We start from the raw sequence: 6,000 nt of genomic DNA, 5'->3' as shown, positions 1-6,000 counted from the left end.
TATATATGATTTGAAGTAAATTACAAAAAATATAAATAATTATGGGTCAATTTTTAATAAAATATAATTTTAAGGACTAAATTGAATAAACATGAAATTACAAACAACAATTTAAATAAATTAAACAACATGCAAGGATGAGGGATCAAATCAAAATAATTATAAAATGTTAAGTTGAAATTAATATAAAAGTGGACAAAATTGAATCCATTTAAAAAGATGGTGAAAAAAGTTTAAAGAGTTTGGAGATTATGATATAATTTATAGAGTTTGAAATGAACTTTATTATTTGATTTGTTGAGTTTGAAGTAAATTATAAAAATATATAAATAAGTATGAGTGAATTTCAGATACAAATATAATTTTAAGGACTAAATTAAACAAATATGAAATTACAAGTTAAAATTTAAATAAATTAAACAACATATAGGGATCAAATCAAAATAATTGTAACTAGTGAAGTTGAAATTAATATAAAATTGGATTGGATTGAATTCATTTCAAAAGTTGAGGAACAAAAGTTTATAAGGTTTTGAATTTTATAATATAATTTTAAGGACTAAATTGATTAAACATGAAATTACAAACTGTAATTTAAATAAATTAAACAACATTCAAGGATCAAATTAAAATAATTATAATATATATGATGAATGTTATGATACGTGTATATAGAATGTACATTACACTTATGCATATGTTATACTTATAATATATATATATATATATATATATAATATTTTTGAAATAAATATAAGTCAAATTTATTAATATAAGCTCATTTGAATTACAAATTATATAACCGAATATTTATAAAATCCATTTGTAAGCCCAATATACAATTAAGTATATATGTATATATATAAAATTCCATATTATTAATATAAACCCATTTGTATTACAAAATACATAACACAATCTACTTATGTATATAATATATATATTTTTAATACCTCAAATAATAGGTCAGTGATTAAATTGAAAGGAATTAAAAATTTGGAGGACTAAATTTATTAATTGATAAATATAAGAATGAGTTGGGAATAGTAGTTTAGACTAAATTGTAGTGATGAAGGATTAAAAAGGGCATTTATGAGTATTTGGAATAAAATGAATTTAAAATTCATTTCATATGGTATATTAAATAGAGAAATAAGGAGAAAGGGAGAAAAAAAAAGAAAGTCAATACTCTCTTCTTCTTCCTCTTTCACGTAAGAAGCCCTCAACCCTAGCTAAAGGTGAGATTTCAATTTGATGGTTTATCCTTTTACTTTAGGTTGGTTATTGAAGATTGGAGTACGATAGAAGCTTAAGGAATTATTAAATGAAATTAAAACTAAGAACTGGTGGAAATAATGGAGATTTTAGAAAATGGGTTTTGAAGTGATATGTTAGTATATTGGTGTTAATTGATAATTATTAGCAGTTTTGACTTGTCAAAGTAGTAAATAAGAGATTAGAAGCATTAGTTGAGTTTAAAAACAAGTTAGAAAATTTGGTGTGATTCTTAGAATCCAACGATCATGAGGGGTACTAGATGTTTTAAGTATTAAAATAAAGGAATGTTAGTTTGGGTAGTTAAAGAATAGTTTGATAGTATTGTATGGGGTAAATACAAGTAAATTTGACCCCATTTATGTAATAATCGGGTTGAAAACTGGAAAATCTGGGCAAGGGTATCAGTATTGATAGAACAGTATCGATAGGCTAAAATGGAATGAATTAGCTGTCTAGAATCGATACTGATTCAATCAGTATCGATACCTACGAGGTAGTATCGATACCATGGTAAGGGTATCGATACCAGGCAACATCGAATCTAAAATCGGTATCGATACCGTAAGGGGTATCGGTATCATAGTAGGGTAGTATCAATACCACGATAAGGGTATCGCTACCAGGAAACATCGAAGTTAAAATTGGTATCGATACCGGAAGGGAGTATCGGTACCATAGTATAGAAGTATCGGTACCAGGGTAGTAGTATCGATACTATTAAGCTTGGAACGACCAATTAGGTTGAAATTGTTATGGAAATTAAGATAATGATATTTTGAATATTCTTAAAGTAACACCCCCAACTCGTATCCGATCCGGATCCGAGGTGTCACATTGACTTTTCAAAACTCTGTTCTTTACAAATCCACCAAAATCTTAAATTCATCATTTTAGAAAATGAATACTTTACATTAATAAATACAATCAAATTGTTTTACAAACCGATCAGAGCATATTCGATTCAAATCTTGTGACTACATGCCAACTAAATTCTATAAAACAAAATACATATATTTAATATGTTTATGATCTGATATTCGTAAGGAAGATGTTGACCTGACTTGCTCCTCTTTACTTCTCTTCTCGCTTTCCAAACCTACGTGTGAAACATTCACATGCTAAGTCGATGACTTAGTGAGGCATTAATGTATAAAGGTAACTCTAACATGAACATATCATATCATACTATCACACAAAACAATATAACATTACATATAATCAAATGTACACATATACACATCATTCATCATTAACCTTATTTCACTATCAATATAATTATCATTTATATCTTGTAATCATATCCTTTTGTACCTAACGTTTTTAACCAACATGACTCATTTAACCAAGCAATACACATATCATCATTTAAATCATATAATACAATTCATTTCACCAAAAGCATATACATCATATATCATATTTTTTTATTTTCTCTTTGTTAGCCCATGTATATATGTGAGAACTATAGATATGTGAGTACATTGAGGTTATGCAATATGTTGTCACCACAGTTCGTATGGGGTCCTACTAGAGGCATGTGAAATTTGTCCCGAATGACCTATGTATGTCCCGAAGGACCTCTGTATGTCCCGAAGGACTTATGAACCCTCGACTCTTGGCATGCCAACTATACCTCTAGCTCTCCTTACACATAACATGGGCATTAGCATTATATCATTTCACATATTCATATAATCATATAGTTCACTTTGACATGTTTCTATCTCTTGTGATCATATAATCACATAACTTTGTATCATATTCCACATATTCATATCACATAGCTCATGTCACTTTGCATGGTTTCACATAAGCATATATCATATCTATTTCACATATATTTCCCATATAACCCATATCATATGATTCATATCATCATTATGTCAATATCATATAACGTATGTAAATATATATATCACTTATACAGGTTCATATATCTTATCACACTAAAGTATATTCATACAAATCATGTCAAACATATACAATAACATATAACTCATACATTCATCACAAACACATGCTCATGTTCATGAATTCATGCATAATACTATAGGAATTAGACTTGTCGCAAGTTTTATTTCCATTAAATATCATATACTATCTAATATGCACTCACCTTGGCCTCACTAAGTTCCAAATCCACTTTTATGATTTCCTTTCGTTCGATCAAATCTTAACTTGGTGCTCGATCTGAAACTTGCTTACACTCGATGTCTACATAATCATACATTGATACATATTAGTATTCCACTTGGCATACTATAATTTTCATTTCTTAAACTAAAAGAAAGCCTACTTTCATCTTTTATTTAAGGTATGTATCGGTACACTCTATAGTGTATCGGTACACTCTATAGTGTATCGGTACACTCTATAGTGTATCGGTACACTCTATAGTGTATCGGTACATCCCTTTAACGTGTGTATTGATACACTACCTATGTATGGATACAAAATTAAATTCGATTTTTTTCGTTACAAGGGGTGTATCGATACACTTACTATGTATTGGTACACTTTGAATATTTTTCTACATTTTACTCTTGATGTATTGGTACATATTGAATGTGCACCGATACACCATAGCCCATAATTCACATCTAAGCCCGAAAATCACCCCAATTCTACTTAAACACTTTATATTTCATCCCCTATCATATTCTTAACGCACATACACATACCTAAACTCATTTATCACATCTCTAACCTCAAAATCCTATCCTCTACATAGAATTTAAGAATCATACTCAAATTTTAACATATTATAAATCCACTTTTAACACTTCATATTCTTTAATTATGTTGATGACAAGTCAAATCCAACATCCAATTCTAATTATGAACTCTATTTCAAGATTTCACTCAAGAACTTCTAATCTTTAATCTCTTCTAACTCTGTCATCTTTTGATTTTAAGATAACTTAAGCTTTCCTTAAGCTTAGTTATCATCTAATGATCATAAACCAACCCTGAATTCATCAAGAAATTAACTAACCATGAACTCACTTTTTCTCTTGGGTTCCACGCGTGAAGAAAAAAGGAGAAGAAATGAGAAGAAGAGAACTCTAGAAACTGTAACCTTGTCTTCTCTTCACTTCCACGTGGTCACTCCCTTAAGAAGGGGAAATAAAAATCTTTCTATACCAATTGACCATTTTACACTTTACTTGATTTTAAAATTACCAACAACTCTTCACAAAATATTTCCAAATAAGTTCTTGAACTTTTTAATCTTTTAAAATCATACTTCTAATTTTTAAAACTTCCAATTTAGTCACTAACCTTGATTTTGGGATATTACAAATCTCCCATCCTTTTAAGAAAATTCACCCTCGAATTTTCATTGCACTAATAGATGAAGATAATGTTTATATATATCCTCTTCATATTCTCAGGTTGTCTCTTTACCTTAATCTTTTGTTTTATCATTAACAAACTTGGCTTTCATTGCTTCACTTCTTTAATTATCTTTTCCTTTATATATCCATACTAAGTCACTTATCATATAAACAGTAACCAGTAACCTCAATCCTTTCCATTCATAATCATGAATCAATTGCTTCATTATTAATCTCTAATTACCTCACCACCATAACCAAACTCTTATTCCATCACCATTTAACCCTTAAATCTTCTTTAAATGTGATTAAACATATATTTTACAGAATCAAACAATCTTTTCACATCACCTTGCACACTTTTCTTACTTCTATATCGAACTTATCATCTACACTACCATATAACCTTTATCATATCTAATCCTTTAAACTTCATCGTTTCATTTCCTTATTCCATTATTCCTTTATTCATTCAAAATCAAAATCTCCTTATATACAAATCATATCTTTTCTTTCATGCTCACATACTCTTTTCCTATCACTTATACTCATCTCTGATTATCGATCTTTATCACCTCTTCATAACTTTGATAATCAACTTCACTTATACATAACCTCATTCTTTACCATCTCTTGTACTTTTATTTCATTTTTTTCAATGCTCCCTTTAAAATACATAACTACTTATCTCATTGCCTACATCATATCTATATGATCAGAATACACAACCACATCCAGATCCATATCATACTTAATTAACTTAACTTTATCAAATCCACATTCATTCTCATACACCAAGTAATTTCCATTGTTCAAATTCAACATTCTAACTTTCTTTGTCTTATAAACTGATCACCAATGTATCCATTCTAAAACTCTTCTTTTCAATCCTTAGCTTGTATTCAGATCCACTTCATATTTGTTTATCTTAACTTGACAATATCTTATAATCTTATAATTCCAGTACATTCTCATCACATACTCTTGTTATCCAACGCTAACTCTTTCAATCTAGAATGCAAGCCCTTATCATATCTACAATCTTTCTTATACACAATACTATCCCTTTGTTTCAATTTCCTAACTCTGGTTTCATTTATCTTATAAACTTATCACTGATACATTTATTCTTGAACTCTTCTACAAATACTCACCACATTATTTGCTCTTTTAACGCTCTTATGGTGACACTTGTTCACCATATTCTATTTTATCAGCATAATAACAAAACTACTCCATATCATTTTTCCGATTCAAAATAGTGAAAACCTTCTATCACGATTCTAATATGATTTCAATTTTCTGAAATCAACCTTTGATCTTATGAGGCACTTCCTGAGGTGTCCGATATTCATCCTTCATGGCCAGGGCAGGTGAATTGCTG

Source organism: Hibiscus syriacus, unplaced genomic scaffold, assembly GCF_006381635.1.
Source record: "Hibiscus syriacus cultivar Baekdansim isolate YM2019G1 unplaced genomic scaffold, ASM638163v2 tig00110847_pilon, whole genome shotgun sequence".
Classification (NCBI taxonomy): domain Eukaryota; kingdom Viridiplantae; phylum Streptophyta; class Magnoliopsida; order Malvales; family Malvaceae; genus Hibiscus; species Hibiscus syriacus.
The sequence above is the reverse complement of the archived record's forward strand: the minus strand, read 5'-3'. Positions refer to the sequence as shown.